A 17004-nucleotide genomic window follows, 5' to 3' on the forward strand; every position below is an offset into this window, starting at 1 on the left:
TTTTCGGTATTTATACATTTTCTAAGATAAATGGATCTTTTTTCCTCCCATCGGACAGAGGAAGAATTTAATCAGCGTTATTTTAAAAATCTTGTTCCTTTAGGGGCACCTGAGCGACCGACTTTGGCTCAGGTCATGATCTGTTTGGGAGTTCGAGCCCCGTGTTGGGCTCTGTACTGACAGCTCAGAGCCTGGAGCCTGCTTTGGATTCTGTGTCTCCCTCCCTCTCTGTCCCTCCCCCACTCATGTTCTGTCTCTCGCTGTCTCAGAAATAAACATTAAAAAAATAAAAAAATAATAATAAAAAAAAAAAATCTTGCTCCTTTAACATTCCCCAATTCCAATATCCCCTCACTGTTCAGGGAATCTTATTACTAAAACTATGAGACTCCCCAAGGACTCCTCAGCCGTGATCACCAGCATCTGGACAATCCTGCAGGACTTCCTCCCACACCAGGAAAACCGATTAAAACCAGAGCAGAAAGCCCCTCTCTCGGGTGACTGCGTCATTTCCTGCCTGTCCTGGGCACTGAAACCCACTTGACTATTAATGATCTTGAGCACTGCTCTCAGACTTCTGGACTCAATGCAAATTCTGAAAGTTTCCTCACACCCCAGCTGAGTTCAGAAACTCTGCTCCTTCCCACTCCCCCACCACCAATTCTGTCCAAGGATGCTTTCCACTAGCATGTGATCTCTTAGGCCAGTGCTTTCCAAACTGGGAGCTGAGACCCATTAATGGATATTGAAAATCAATGTAACAGGTCCTAACCAGCCCTTTTTTAACCATGGTAAAAGTTGTTCTTTAACGTCAAGCAGCCTCCCTGCATTCAACTGTTTTTACTTCCTCCCTCTGGAATACCACACAGATAGTCTACCGCTGGCCACAGCTGGTTTTAAGCTGCCAGGAAAGTAAATGTACTAGTCTAGAAAGATATTTATGACACTTTGTTGACTAAACACCATGGACGACATTATCCCATTTCTGTAAATAATCAGAAAATAAATACATCGAGAGAGAATATTTGACTTACAGAAGGGTATTCAACAAAGGCATAAAATGGTTAATCTCTTGGTATGTGGAGGTGTAAGAGCTTATTTTCTCTTTATTTTTAATTTTTTCTATATTAAACATGTGTTACTTGTATGATTTAAAAGTGTTATTACCATTATGGTATTTATTACTATTACTCTTTCTACACAAAGTGCTCTCTTAAGGCCTCTGTGTCATTTGTGGCTCCAGAGTTTAAAAGAGGTAAGAGACAGAGACAGATGTCGGCATTCTTTGATGCTGAATCTTGTAGGTCTTTAAGACCTGTATTTACCAAAAGCCCTGGTGTGGAGAACTTGTGAGTGGATACCACCTAAATAAATGATCACCAGGTCACTAGACAACCCCAGCGTAGGAGAGAATACAGATGGGGACAAGGTCAGGCAGGGTGGGGTGGAGAGGATAAAACCCAGGCTCAAACTGCAATTCTGCTCTGACAAGTTACTTTTCTGTTTCAAGCGGCAGTTTTCTTATCTGTGAAATGGGGATAACACAATGAATCTTTACAAACCAATGCCTTTCATGGCACCTGGGTGGCTCAGTCGATTAAGCATCCAACTCTTGATTTTGGCCGAGGTCATGATCTCAGGGTTCATGAGATTGAGCCTCGTGTCAGGCTCTGCGCTGATAGCGCAGAGCCTGCTTGGACTTCTCTCTCTCCCTCTCTCTCTCTGCTCCTCCCCTGCTCTCTCTCTCTCAAAATAAATAAACTTAAAAAACAAAACAAAATGAAGCCTTTCATTAATGACACCAAGGAAGTCAAGAAGGGAAGGCCAAAAGAAACGGTTGTGTGTGCCTGTCACTGTTTAAACGTTTCAAACAGAAATTTCTTAAGTGCAGAAAAGGAGGAAACAACTACCCTCTGAGAGAGGGAAAGGAAGGTGGAAGCAGAGCCAGGGGTAGGTGAGCAGCACGTGTTGAAGCAACGGACTGCCCTGGAGGCAAGCTCGGCCCAGAGCTCTGGAAAATGCTTACGGGGGCTTCCTGCAGACAATTATCAGATCGCATCCCAAACCCAAAGTGATGCTACAATTATCTAAGGATCTACCATAGATAAAGCGCTGTCCTCACAGGCAGAGAAGACGGGGGAAGTGAAAAAAGAGTTCAGTGTCAAAGTTCAGACCAAGTATATAAAGATTCCAAAATATAAAGAGCCATTTGGGACATAAGCTTCAGGAGGGAGATTAAAGAGCTACCTGGGCACATGCTACTACTATCTGGGAAACCAGGGAAGCTTCCTGGAAGCTTCCTGGGAATGAGGGCAATTCTGCTACACCCTAAAGCCACAGTAGAGTTGCAGCAGGTGGTCAAAAGATGGATCTGAATTCCAGAGAGGGAACGGCACAGGGACCCAAAGGCACCAGTATGTCTCGGTGGGAGGAGCCCACTGAGGCTAATGTAAGATATCTGCTGAGGAGTAATACTACCAACAAAAACTATTATTAACCATGAGTCAGGGGTACTAAAATAAGGGGCAGCGAAAGAAAATGTGGAGGACTCAAATGTCAGGGTGACCTTCTAGACGAGTGGGGATGCACGAAACATTCTGCACAGGGATGCCATTAGGTGAATTTGGCTGGATGTATGAGTCCAATTTGCAGGGAGAGGGACTGCAGGCCAGAGGTCAGGAGACTATGGCCACAGTCCAGATCCTGACAGCTACAGCTGGCGCAGCTGAAGGCACGCAGGAGAATGGCTAGGTGCGAACACACAAAAAAAACAAGGATGAAATCTTATTAGCCAGTCCCAGGATAGTTTTCAAACTCTAGTCTCAACACAAGCACTAATATCTGCATGAAAAGAGTGGGGAGATCACCTGTAGCTATTGACTTCTTATTCTGGTGTTCAATGGATGCCATGCCCCATTCCACCAAAGAACAGCATCCTATCCTGAAAGAAGACAGTGCTGAAAGGGAAAATGATGATCCTAAGACAGAAACATTGAAAATCTAAAACTCCAATTTGCCATATGAGCCTCAAAAATTGTTCAGAGCACAGCACTGTATACTATCAACCCTGGACTGATGGTTCTGACCACACTTAAGGACAAAATTATAAACTCTACAGAGAATTTCTTTTCCCTTGAAATATTTTCTCTCCTCCAGGGAATATTGTGGCCCTGTTCAGACCTAGTACCGGTCCAGAAACCCCAGGTCATCTTAATTTTCTTGCCCCAGGTGACAGGAGACAGAGCAGCTGAGGGTAATGTTTCCTACCACTGAGAGTGGCCACTAAAGAACGACAGCTGGAGGTTTCAACAAGCAAATCTTATTTCGTAATCAGGAGAAGGGAGATACAAGGGGGGAGAAAGGGGAGAACGGAAAGCACACCACATAAAATAAATGATGGTTTTTTAATATATGGAACTAAGGGTGCAACAACACTATTAAGAAGGAGACGAGGGGCGCCTGGGTGGCGCAGTCGGTTAAGCGTCCGACTTCAGCCAGGTCACGATCTCGCGGTCCGTGAGTTCGAGCCCCGCGTCAGGCTCTGGGCTGATGGCTCAGAGCCTGGAGCCTGTTTCCGATTCTGTGTCTCCCTCTCTCTCTGCCCCTCCCCCGTTCATGCTCTGTCTCTCTCAGTCCCAAAAATAAATAAAAAGGTTGAAAAAAAAAATTTTTTAAAAAAAAAGGAGACGAAAGGCACGAAAGGGTGAGAACTACATTCTAGTTCCAAGGAATCATCTGTGTGCCCACCATAAAATGCAGCCACTCATCTTCGTTCCCACCCGGAAAAAAGCACCATGCACAGCAGAGGCCTCTGGGAAAGGCTAGCACATTCCTGGCACCCAGGAAGGGTAAAACAAGGACGTTTTTCTCCTAGAGAGTTCTTCCTAAGTCAAGTGAAGAAGAAATGCTTCCTTTCAACTACTCAACAGCCCAGTCTGCTGTGAAGCTCAAAGCCCCCTTGGAAAGCTCCAAAGATGTATGGTGAATCACTCACGAAGACAGTGAACGATGAGCTGGTCCACATACATAATTTTCTAAGTAAATTTACTTCTTCCACCCTGAGAACCCTGACAACGTTCAAACTTTTAACCATTTTGAAAGATGAATTTCTTCAAAATATATTAGATTGAACCACATAAAATTAGCATTTTTGTAGGACAAAACTGGTCAAAAAATAACAAATTCATATGTTTCAATCATAGTACATGGCTTCCAACTTCTTTCACAGCAGGAATAGGCAAATTTTTTCTCAACAGGACAGATTGCAGATAGTTTAGGCTCTGAGGGCCAAGAGGCAAAGTAGATTATGTAGGTGCTTACATACCCATTTAAAAATATAAAAACAATTGTCAGGTCCTACAAAAACAGGTGGAGGCTGGATCTGGCCCATGGGCTAGTTTGCTGACCTCTATCTTACAGTGTATAAGGGTAAATTTTTTCTGATGTTCACTATGAAAACTGCTAATTTTAGGGTAACATAATAATGCTGTTGGAGGATACTAAAGTATATGTGTAAAAGCTGTTTATCCCCCCGCTGTGGGCTGTTATCGCTGGTGGTTGGTCTGAATCTCTGCTCTGTTGTCAGCTTTCCCTTCCTCCACTGCTTCTAACAACCTAGCTTATATTTTAGAAGCAATGGTCTGGGGGAGGGTTTGAGGGCAGTTCTAACTTTCCTATGAAGAAAAACATGGAGGTGTACAAGGAAATGGGACTTGATATGAATAAACATTGAAAAGAATATGGGAGCAAAGGCACTCTGGGAAATTACCCCAAGCACACCCCTGAATTGAAGCCAAAATTCCAGAGGTCCAAAGGAAGCAACAAAAGCAAATAAATATGTAAACAGCTGGCCCAAACTTTACTAAAAGTCTAAATGGGGCAAAAAATAAGTTTAAGACAAACTCTCCTTTATAGAAATAGGAGAGATTATTAAAGGGGCAATAATAATTTTTCTCCTAAATTAATCTGAGATAGAGACAAACAGGAAAAGGCCACAAGAGCAGCCATTCCTGAAAGACTATAATCGGAAAAACAAGTTTTGTGAGACACTGAAAGTCATCGCTGAGGGAATCAGGAGTTTCCTCCTTTGGAGAATGCTAACAAATAAAGAGTCAGGGGCTCTCTCCTTAACACGTATTCAACAACGCCATGCCCAGAGGACTTCTCTTCTGGGTCCAGGAATTTTTTTACTTAAAAGAATTGTAAAGATCAGTGGGAAATGATTTTAATTTATGGCACTCCTACTGTTTCAAATGTTATATATTGTGATGAAAAGGAAAACTTAAAAAAAAAAAAAAACCCTATCTATGGGCGGATGCATTGAAACAGAAGAGGGAGACTGCTGATACATACTTCTGGCTTTCTATGGCCACTGGATTAGAAAAAGCCTAATTTAAATAACATTTCCCATCATTCAATATTAAAAACGTACCCTAGAGCAACGCATCCTCCTGCATTTCTAAACACTCTCATTTAAATGTTACAAACCTTTACTGCAATAGTCTACAATGAAACTTAAAGGGAAAAAGAAGAGGGACCAATCCCATACGTACATGAGCTGCCTGGGTGACAGTGAGCCTCCGGGTACCGTCTGCCCATAGCGACCAGTCAGCACATTAGCAGGGGCCTCAGTAGTTTCCAAGTACTCAGGAAAGACTGAGATGGTTAGCTGTCGTGAGGGATAGGGGTGGGGGTGGGGGTGAGACAAAAAAAAAAAAAAAAAGTAGAAACAAAACAGATTTAGGATAATGACTGCATTTTTTTTCATTAAAATGCTAATGATGACCACAAATTTCCAGCTAACCACATTTATGAATTATTCATAGTCACATGCAAGATGAAGTCCCCCTGTCACTGCAGGCACGCACAGAGCCTACTGATGGTTAGCATGTGGCCCCTGTAATAAGTGTGACAGAAGTGCAGGTCACTGCAAGTCTATCCATCAGGGCTGGCCCTCCCTGGCCCTCTTCAGAAGACCAGGCAATCCCACCCACATTTTGTTGGTGTTCCCCTCAACTCTTCCTTAAAGTCAAGGAACAACGCTAGCCTGGTTCTTTGTTGTGACATCTGAACTAGTATCCTGTAAAAACTCTAAAAGCTTGAGAGAAAAAAAGAAATCTGCTGTACTGGGTAGAGAAGACATCAGACTGATTTTTTAAGAAAACTTTCCATTGAAGTATTACATAAATATAGAAAGAGTACACATATCATTAAGTAAACAGCTCAATGAATTTTCCTAAACTGAACACACCAGATCAAAACCTAGAACATTATCAGCACCCCAGAAGCCCCCTTCATGTCCCCTCCTGAAGTCAACTGAATGCAAAGATTACTTCTGCTCATTTTTGTAGACATCACATTGATTTGCTGTCATTATTAATTTCTCATTTAAAAAACATACACTGAACACTCCTATATGCCAGGCACTGAAATCCACAACCCTCTGATATTAGAAGAATATTAGAATTAGAGGAATAAAGACAAATCTAGTTACAGCAAGGTTTTAGGTAAGAGCATTGGGATGTTGGAGGCAATAGATGAAATGACAATAATGCTGTAGATAAAACAGCTGGGAAGGCTCTTTACTGAGAATGGGTTGACATGTAAATTGTTTGACAACCTAGATCTTGAAAATCTTGGTTTCTTACTCATGCTACCCTCCAAAATTGAAACAGCCCAACCCTGTTTTAAGGTAAATAAACACATATACCAGTGCATATCAGGACGGATAGGGGCATCTGTGAGGCGAGCACATCGATAGAACTTAGCAGTATGAAAAAGCATCTTGTAAGTAAAACATCCAGAAGAACGATCTGCTTAAAATGACCTTTGGCTTGGGGTGCCAACATTGCCAAAGGTTTACATAAGTTTCATTCAGTGAAACCAGTACCCACCATCTCACAAGGCTTCAGAAGATGCTTCAATTCAAAGACCCCTCCAAGCATGACCAGATGAATAAAAATGAAGAGTCAGACATTTGAAAATAAAGACAAGGAAAGGGAGTACAGTTGGCCATGGCTCCTGCCTCTGAGACTGCCCAGCGTAATGCTTCTTCAGACAGCAGCAACGCCATCCCCCTCAGGCTCCTGCCCACTTTCCACCTCAGGTTCTGGCAAATTCAGAAGTGCAGGAAGTGACTTAGTTCTTGGAAAGCACTCCAATAAATACACAACAGCAAGGTTCATTAGAAAGTCTAATGCAACGGAAAACACCTTAAAAAGTAGATTTTATGTTTTGTAGGCAGATTTTGTGATCTCAAAAGCTGTGAGGCTTCCAGAGCTGGTCTATTCTGTTACCATGAACATCTCCAGGCCATCTTTGGAAGACGGCTGAATTTCAGAATTCTAGATAAACATGTCACTGTCATTAAGTCAGCCAGGATGGACATGGTTCCAAAGAGATCAGAAACCTAACTGGGCCATTCCTCTTTGCATCCCCAGGGCATAGGATTCATAGCAAGCAGTCAACAAGTATGGAATAAATCGACAAGCCAGTACATAAGTCAAGAGCTCTCACAACTAAGAGGTAAAGAGGCTAATTAAATGGTGAGAACAGGAATAGTCTATTCCTTCTTTTCTCAACCTAATTGACTCAAAGCCAAGCTGCAAATCAGACTCAACTGCATTTACTCTCCTCCTCACAGAAAAAAATCTTTATGAACTCATAAATGCATATAGTGTGGTAAGTAAGACGATTCAGAAAAAATGAAATTATGAAAAACAGGATGCCTCATAAATGGGAAAATAGCTAGGTGCGAACATTTTGAGCATGCAAAGGAATAGAAATTGCCCACTTTACATCTGTCTGCCTTCTTTGTTACCCTTCTGTGTGAAGGACAGGACGTCATTACTCTAACAGCATGGTGCCTCTCCTCCCAGATGCTCATTCACACAGCAACCTCCTCAGGTTCAACCCACTGGGGCAACAGATAGTAATGAGATAATCAAGTCTGGCTTCCTTGAAAATCCAGAAAATTCACTCACTACAGGTCTATGTTTTTGTCCCTAATATATATTTATATTATTCATCATTTCGCGTCTTTTACAACACATAAGCTCTGTGGTATCACTGATTCTACTGAACACATTTTACACATTATACGCCAGCACACTGCGGTACTGTCTGGAAATAACTTTAATGATTAAATTTCCCAAAGCCAGGAAGCATGGGTTGTTGCTGCTTTTTGTTTTGTTTTGTTTGCTTGTTGTTGTTGTTTTTTTTTAGTAGGTATTGTGGGACATTTTTCTGACTGTAAAAAAATAACTCAGTCCTAAAAACATCAAATCTGTTTCTGCCCATCTGATCAGCCAATACCCCAAGAAGGAAACAAATCTTTGAGACTACCATTCTTTTTCCTATTTTTAAGAATACTAAGAAACCAAGAGGAACAATGCACTATTCACTCGAATGCAGGCCATTGAGGGGAGGAAAGGGATATTTATGCCAGTCCACAAAATGTTTAGTGTGCAACTTTTTAATTACTATATTTATGGGACTATCCATAATATATTCACTAACACAAATGCTCTACAGGGCCATTTATCCTCAACAAATACATTAATGTTTCCCTCCTCTTCTACAAACCCTTATTATGCTGATGTGAGGCAAAAATGCCAAGAATTATCCCCAAAATAAACATTTCATGTCAACAACCACTTGCTCCACTATCTCCCTTTTTAACTATTTTATGATATTGTAGCATCTCTACTTAAGTATTTGCTGCTATTGACCTAAAAGACAAATCTGTAAACAAAATGTTAAAAAAAAGACTTTGTTTAATGAACCATTTTTTGATAAGAAAGCTGGTGCAAGCTACTAAAAAAAATTGGTTATGCTCCTCAAAAATATTCTATAACTCATTATAATTCTCTGCCTCACTATGCTGTTATAATACTATATAATTTCTGCTTTTTATAAACCGCAAGGAGGAAGAAGATCTTGAGAATGATCAAGGTTTTCATAACAGTTGAAGGACTACCCATCTAAGTAATAAAATGGGTTTAGCTTCAACCGTACTGGATTAAATTTTTTTTTCTAAAATGTAATGCCTTCTTGGAACATACAGAATATAATTAATCTTTGGTGACATGGGATCATCAATATGACTACCAATTATCTTGCTCCGTTGGAACATGAAAACACTGAACTAAAGGAGCTGGCTCAGGGGATACTGGGCAGAGGCTGAGTTTCTACGGCCATGACCAGAGCTGGCAGGATTGGAGTTCCTCCCAAAGCCAACAGGACACTCTGAGAATCAAAACTAAGATTGCTGAGGTTCAAACAGCAAGGAAAGTACAGGTATAAAAACACCCTGGAGAGCTAAAGGTGAAATCCAAGTTACAGACCCAGGTCTAGAACCAAGCAGAGTCAGGATCCTAGAGGAAGAAACAATCAGTGGAATAGAGGGACAGGGTGCAATACTGGTTTTGTGCGCACTGCTGGTAAATGGAACACACCTGCCTATGAAGGCCAGTGGCGAGACAAGCTTCGGAGGCACAGAGGGCTGTCTGCTCTTCTACTCAAAGGCCGCTGACTGCTCTGCTCCAGGAGACACTTTGTCTGCCTTTCATAGTTTGATTATCTCCTCGCCCTCGCCCCAACCCTCAAGAGTCAAGTCTCATTGCGGTCAGAGTAGGAACCTTTCCCTTTCTCAAGTCAGCTATGATTTTGGAAACCAAATAAAATTTAGAAGAGAATGAAACTTAAAATGCCAAACTCCAGATAAGGTGTGAAGGGCACAGTGCACAGACTCTGAACCCATACTTGGGCAGCTGAGATGTCTTCTTTGTTTATTCCTTGGTTCTTACAGAATGCAAATAGTAGGACTCGTTTGAAGTCAGTTAGTAAAAACACAGCCAGGCCTAAAACATGCCCAGGATAAATGGCCCTGGTGATATTTGTTGAGGATAAATGGCCCTGGTGATATTTGTAAGTTGACTACTGTTATTTAACAAGGACTTCTTCTAGAGAGATCCAATAAGCCATGTATCTAGAAACACAATGGAATTAATTGCTCTGCCGTGAAGCATCTGTGGGGATGTGGAAATAAACTCAAGGGTTGGATGAATGAGGGTTTTGCCACTGGAGAATTAAGTGGTTGGGGGCAAGTCGATTACCCTCTATGCCTCATCAGTAAAATGGGTTAATGATACCTACCTTGTAAAGGTGTGAATAAGAACAAAATGTACAGCTCAGATGATATCAACAAATGTAAATTAAACCTTAATTAAGTGGAAGCACCGCACAGAAGCCCCTATGACACACAGATCTTTATTTAGAGCTGAGAAAGTCATCTGCCTTGTGGTTTCCACCCAATTCTTGCCAACTCATATGATAAGATTCCTTCCCCAAATTATTTTCAGCAGAACTTTTGGTTTATAAAATGTTTTTAACTTAACTGCTTAAATAAGAAGTATAAGTACTACTGCATTTTCAGATTTAAAAAAAAGCTAGAACGTAACCCCTCCCCCCCCATTATGGTATTCTCAATGTGTTTCTTTCTGAACGTTTTCTTATCCGAGTTAGTTCTTTTCTCTTTTTCCCATTTTTTTCTTTTTTGAGTCTTTTTGGATCTTTCTTCTCTCTTTAAGTCAAGGCTTGCAGAAACAGCAATTAACATCTTTATGTTATTCGGAAGTTTGTAAAGCACTTTCAAATACATTACTTTATTTCCCTTAAATTACTTCTACTTGCTTCTCTTTAGCTTCCCTTGCCCCACTTTCTAAAACACAGGCAGAACTTTCTAAAATCAGCAAAGTAGCAATTTTTGCCTTTCCAACTGCCAACACATTAATACACAATACTTTGTACAATTGTCTAAAGTATACAGTATACCTAAATCCTAACACATCCAATTCTTCTTGTGAGCAATTTGTTTTTCTCTGCAGTGATGATCTTTTGAAGTTAATATACAGCAAGAATTATGTAAATGTATTAACATCTTAAAATAAGACAGATGAATGAATCTCTTTAGGAATCATCAAAAATAATAAATGAAAAATAAAAGGTGAAAAATGCAGAAAGATAAAGTTCTTGTTTCAGCGTTCAGTAAAATTTCCATTATCTATCTTATCAGAGCTATTTTTCTCCAAGCTCTGCATTAAATAATCTGATTCTTAAATCTGTGAAAACCGCAGGGGATGTGCCCATCTCATTAAAAAAGATGATCTTTTGAGTTATGATAATGAGAAGGAGCATCTATTTTTGGTTTTAAGGACAGAAGTATTTCCTGCTTGTTGCTCAGAGGCAGTGACACTTCTAGTAAGCTTTAGCACAAAACAGATGCCTAGCACTCTACCTATCGTGATGAAAACAAGAACCTTCGAACAGAATGTTTCCTCTCTGAACTTCTATATGCTCTCAGTCTTGATTTATCAACAAAGAACATGGAGCGCTTGAAACAGGAAAATATTAATTCTATCATGTGAAGGTAAACATTATTTTGTTTTTCGAAAAAAAAGATGTTCTAAACTCTAGATTAGGAATAAGATCAGATTCCCTGATAGTCATTCAAATCCTGCAGGACACAAAACCTTTAAAATTTGAATTAGCTTCCTCTTTGCTTTACGGTGATTGACTAGGCCCATAATAATTTTACAATCTTTGCTATACCTTAATAATATGTTAAACATTGTAAAAGAAAAAAATCACCTGCTACTGTTAAAATGGAAGTACTATTTAAAGACAAAGTTGAAAGAGAGATTATATACGGTCCAGATTCTGCTATGGTGTTTACATGTCCAATAATGTAAGCTCTGGCACATTATAAACGCTCCCACATTTCATAAGAGGGAGTGATTTTATCCTAGAAATGGAGAAGATGTCATGGTCTAATGTTGTTCTGTACAACCTACAGAGATAACTCATAAAAATGCAGTGTCCTGCACAATACAAGTGGGACCACATAGAAAAGAATGTTTTTCCACCTTGGACACAACTCAAATCAAACTAGTACAAAATCCAAGAAAGACTGAACCAAGTGAGATTAAGGTTATGGAAAAGCATAGAAAGTGGAAGTTATTTCTTTACAATGTTGAAAGTGTATATGGGGCACCAGGGTGGCTCAGTCGGCTGAGCTTTGGCTCAGGTCATGATCTTGCGGTTCGTGAGTTCGAGCCCCACATCGGGTTCTGTGCTGACAGCTCAGAGGCTGGAGCCTGCTTCAGATTCTGTGTCTTCCTCTCTCTCCGCCCCACAGAGCTTGGGCTCTGTCTTTCTCTGTCTTTCAAAAATGAATAAACATTAAAAAAAAGAAAGAAATTGTATGTTATTTTTGTGACTGGGTTTGAGGTCACACTTAGAATTTATACTTTAGAGATAACTGAGCCTTTTTCCTGTTATCTACTCAAATCAAGAAAGGGTGACAACTAGCTCATTTTGACAATGAGTACATAACAGGAAAAAGGCTCCATTTTTGGATGAAACTGAAAAGTATAATAAACGGAATCCATCTTGGAATAACCAAATAAACTTTTCTTTAATGGACCAGACAACATGAATCCAAACTGAAAGGCCAGATATCAAAAGTTCACTAACAGGGATTTTCAGTTGTATGTGGTAGATTACAATCATGTGCTTAACTCTATTCCCTCTAAAATGCCACTAAATGACACTTAGCAAGAGGCAGAGATATACATATAACAAGAAAGAGAATGGAAGAGAAGAAACTTAATGGAAAAAAATTCTGGAAAATAGAAATCAGATGGGCCAATGATGAGTAAATTTGCAATGCAAGGACAGACAAAACTTAAATGTCTACAGACAGAACCGTCATGAAGAAGTAAGCCAATAAGGGTTACTTAGGAACCTTAGGAAAGTGCAAATTCAGGCACAGTTTCATCAAAAGTCCAGGCTGGATGGAGAGGGCAGTGTGGAGATGCCACTGAAAACCAGACTACTGCTTGCAAGATGTTTTAAGGAGCAAACTTCCAGATCCTTCCTCCACCATTAAGCCTGTCAACTATCTCTCCCTCCATCTCAGGTTTGCTCCTTGCAAAAGTTAAACCCAAGAAGGTCTGGACTCAGGACACTAGGAACAATGACCTAGTAGAGACATCACACTGAAAGAGAGGACTGAGTGAAAGTGGACACTCTGAATGGAGAGATCCACAGCCCCTTCCCTTGCTGGGTTTCTACAGCACCGGCCACATAGGAAATTAGAAGACTTTTCTAGAGAAACTAACCAGCCCGAGTAAAGAGATCTACTGTTACTAAAACTACAGACAAAGGGGGCTTCTGAAAAGAAAAAGCCATCCAATAGTAAGACCACCAGTTGACGAGAGACAGAGCTTGTCAACTTGTTCATGCAGAGAACTTCCAATCAGTTTTCAGTGTCTCCATGTATATCAAATGGACAGCAATCACCAGACATGTGATGAAGAGTCTAACATGACAAATAGAAACTTTAAAAGGAAACAGAGTCAATGCTAGAAGCTTTGGAAACTTCATATATACATTATTAACTCCGATGGGTAAAAGATATTGCATCCATAAAGCAAAAAAGAAGAGGATGCTATAAAAATAGAAATATTGAGTGAACAGGAAAGAATTCTTAAAAATTCATATTATGATCACAGATATAAAAAAAATCCATAGAATGGTTAGAAAATAATAAAGGTAAATGCACCCTGGAGTAGAAGAAAAAATAAAAAACAGAGGTCAAAAAAAATTTTTTAACAATAAACTGAAGGAAAAATACAAAAGTTCCAGCATTTGACAAGTAAGGGTTCCAAAAAAGAAAGAATACAAAAAACAATGGGAAGAAAATTATCGTCCACCACCCCCTACAAAATCTTCACAATAAATGAAAAAAGTTACAAAAACAAGGCACATTATGATGGATTCTCAGAATATTAGGAGACTAAAAGGAAAGACTCCAAAGGCTTCCTCCCTCCGCTCAAAAAAGTCACATGTAAAATAACCAGAAACAGAAAAGCTTCCAACAATTCAATAATAAAATTGGAAGCAGACAAAATGGAATGAGGCCTCCAAAACTCTCAGGGAAAATAATTTCCAACTTTAAATTCTATACCAATCATGTATGAGGAGAGACTAAATGATATTTTCACACTTGCCAGATCTCAAAAAAAAAAAAAAATACATCATACACATTCTTTCTCAAGAAGCAACTGGGCAGTGTGCCTCCGCAAAAGAGAGACAAAAGCAAGGGAGATGCCACCCATCCAGGTCAACTGAGAATTCCCAACATGATAGTAAAAGAAAATTCCAGGTCCACAGCTGTGCATAAGGTCTCAAGAGTAAAGTCCAGAATGGAGCACGCAAGCAGAAGGTTCTGGAGAAAAATGTCATACACACATATGTGCACATGTAAGAACTGAGAGACAAAAGCTGTTGTGTCTGACCTTATTTGAGAATTTGGGGATGAATAAGTGAATCAAAAAAAGGAACTTAAGTATGCTGCGCATAACAGAATATAAAGTCATAGTACACTGTATAGCTTAGCTGTGAAAAATATTTATCGTGAAAGTAAGCTGAGATACAACTATCTTAGAGAGTGAAGGAGAATAAAACAAAGCTAACTCCTAAAAACAAAACAAAACAGAAAACCCCAAAGCTAACTCCTTAACTTCCTTCATAGGAATTCAATGTTTAATGTGCAAAATTGAAAAAAAAAAAGAAATATCAATATGAATGTATTAATTAACTATATGGAAGTAAATATAAGAAAAAGAGCTGGGGGCCCCTGGGTGGCTCAGTCGGCTAAGCATCTGACTTCGGCTCAGGTCGTGATCTCGCAGTTTGTGGGTTCGAGCATCAGGCTCTGTACGACAGCTCGGAGCCTGGAGCCTGCTTCAGATTCCGTGTCTCCCTCTCTCTCTGCCCCTCCCCTGCTCGCACTCTGTCTCTCTCTCTCTCAAAAATAAACGTTATTAAAAAAAATTTTTTTTAAGAGAGATTTCTTTTTTTTTTTTTTCAACCTTTATTTATTTTTGGGACAGAGAGAGACAGAGCATGAATGGGGGAGGGGCAGAGAGAGAGGGAGACACAGAATCAGAAACAGGCCCCAGGCTCTGAGCCATCAGCCCAGAGCCCGATGCGGGGCTCGAACTCACGGACCGCGAGATCGTGACCTGGCTGAAGTCGGACGCTTAACCGACTGCGCCACCCAGGCGCCCCCAAAAAAATTTTTTTTAAAAAGAAAAAGAGCTAACTGAATGGAAAGTAATTGCCTCTCAGAAGTGGAAAATGACAATGCAGATAAGCAGGCAGGAATTTATAAGCCATATATTATATATATATATATATATATATATATATATATATATATATATATATATATATATAAAATTGTAAATAAAAAATAAATTTTAAAAATGGCAGAAATTGATCAATAAATATATAAACCAGCCAACCATATAAGACAAACTGATAATGTGAGATTTCATTCTATATATAAATTAGGAAACAGATAAATCTAATCTGTTCCTCCTAGTTAATCAAACTGTTAAAATTTAATTTAATGCATTTTATCTTCAAGTAGCAAGAAATGCACAGGGAGGTCGAACATGCCTAAATCCTTAAGTCACATCTCTAGCTTTGGTTAGCACATAATGAAAGGGTCCCTGGACACCAGGGCACAGCCATCTTTGTTTTCATCAAGTTCATTAACTGCAGCTGCAAATGGACATCTGTGTTCACCATTCCCCTTCTACCTGAGTCCCTACTGTGGCTTCTTACAGTGAAGGTTTGTCCTTATTGAAGGGTCAAGGACAGAGAATATCCAGTATCTGGACCTCCTTCCTTTGTTTGTGGAATTCATCATCATGTGAGTATTGATGAGAGCCACACCTTTCAACATAAAGGCAAAAATGGTGGGGGGGAGGGGGGTGACACTCGCCTTCCCAGCACCCCTGCAGCTAAGGCATGAGCACATGACTTAGCTTTAGCCAACCCTGGATCTAAAGGTGGAGACACAAAGGCAGGAGCAGAGAGAAATTACCATGGGTAAGGGCAACAGCAACAATATCCAGTGCCAGAGGCAGCAAAGGCCGAGGTGACACCGTTGGAAGCAAGTGTCTGGTCCCACTGTGGTGGTCAGGGTGAACCAGCATTGTCCTGTGTTCAGCAACAGGGTCCATTTACCCTGCATAGAACTGATCATATCATATGACCTTGACTATGAATCTGACTGTATAGTCTCTATTCATTCCTGCCTTTTTACCAACTTCCAGCAGTTCCAGAAACTACCCAATATCTTCTCAAAATATTCTTTCGCTGCTTAAATCATTCACCCAGTCTCCATTGCTTCTAAGAACCCTGCCTGATATACTTTCCCAGGAGACATAGGAAGACATAGCTAGCTTTCTACTGAAGTTAAGAATAAAATGTTTATGCTGCATATGATACTGACGCAGAACCAAGGGTATTTTTCCACAGGGAAACGTTGGGGGGGGGGGTGAGATCTTAAGTATAAATACAACTAAGCTGCTGGAATGTTACAGGTTAAAGAAGTTTCAATGGGTTCATCAATTCTTTGAATTGTTTTCTCTCATTAGAAAACATACTCCTAGTTCAAAACCACTAACTGACTTTGTAATCAGTTTGTGAATTGGGAGTTGCCACTATTTACATCTGGCAAAAGACTCACACTCACAATTCTTATTGTGAGTGGGCAGAAGAGCAGTGGGTGAGGAAGAACAATTTTGTCTTTCTGCTTAAAACAAAGTTTTCTGAGAGATGAAGTCGTCTGAGAGGCAGTGGTCAAGCACTGCACGTGAATATGGAAATGCAAAGCAAGCCAGCCAAAGGTTTATAGTCCACTGCAGAAACATCAATATTGCCAAGAAGCTACATTCATCAGTTCAGCGTACTGCAGCATGTTTAGTCCCAAGTCGGAGAGAGCTGAACCCGAGGCCATTTATCTGCATATGTCTCAGGCTAACCACACAAATTCTGCAGACGAAGCTAGAAGTTAAGATAGATAGCTTAGAACTAACTGTTGATGTGATCAAAAGGGCTTCATACAAAGAGTCCAATGCAGTAATG

At 40.2% G+C, this 17004-nt stretch overlaps 1 protein-coding gene across 1 annotated transcript in view; it reads right to left on the minus strand.

The window, feature by feature from the left end:
• The window catches only part of APBB2 (amyloid beta precursor protein binding family B member 2), a 382196-nt gene that overhangs the window by 233755 nt on the left and 131437 nt on the right, over window positions 1-17004 (minus strand). The window contains exon 4 of the mRNA XM_047091376.1: window positions 5553-5668. The gene's annotated coding sequence lies outside the window, so the exon portion shown is untranslated. The remainder of the gene's footprint in view (window positions 1-5552; window positions 5669-17004) is intronic.

The sequence above is a fragment of the Lynx rufus genome, unplaced genomic scaffold (assembly GCF_022079265.1).
Source record: "Lynx rufus isolate CCGP_SWC_20201006 ecotype Redwood Valley unplaced genomic scaffold, mLynRuf1.p SCAF_3, whole genome shotgun sequence".
In the NCBI taxonomy this organism is placed as follows: Eukaryota; Metazoa; Chordata; class Mammalia; order Carnivora; family Felidae; genus Lynx; species Lynx rufus.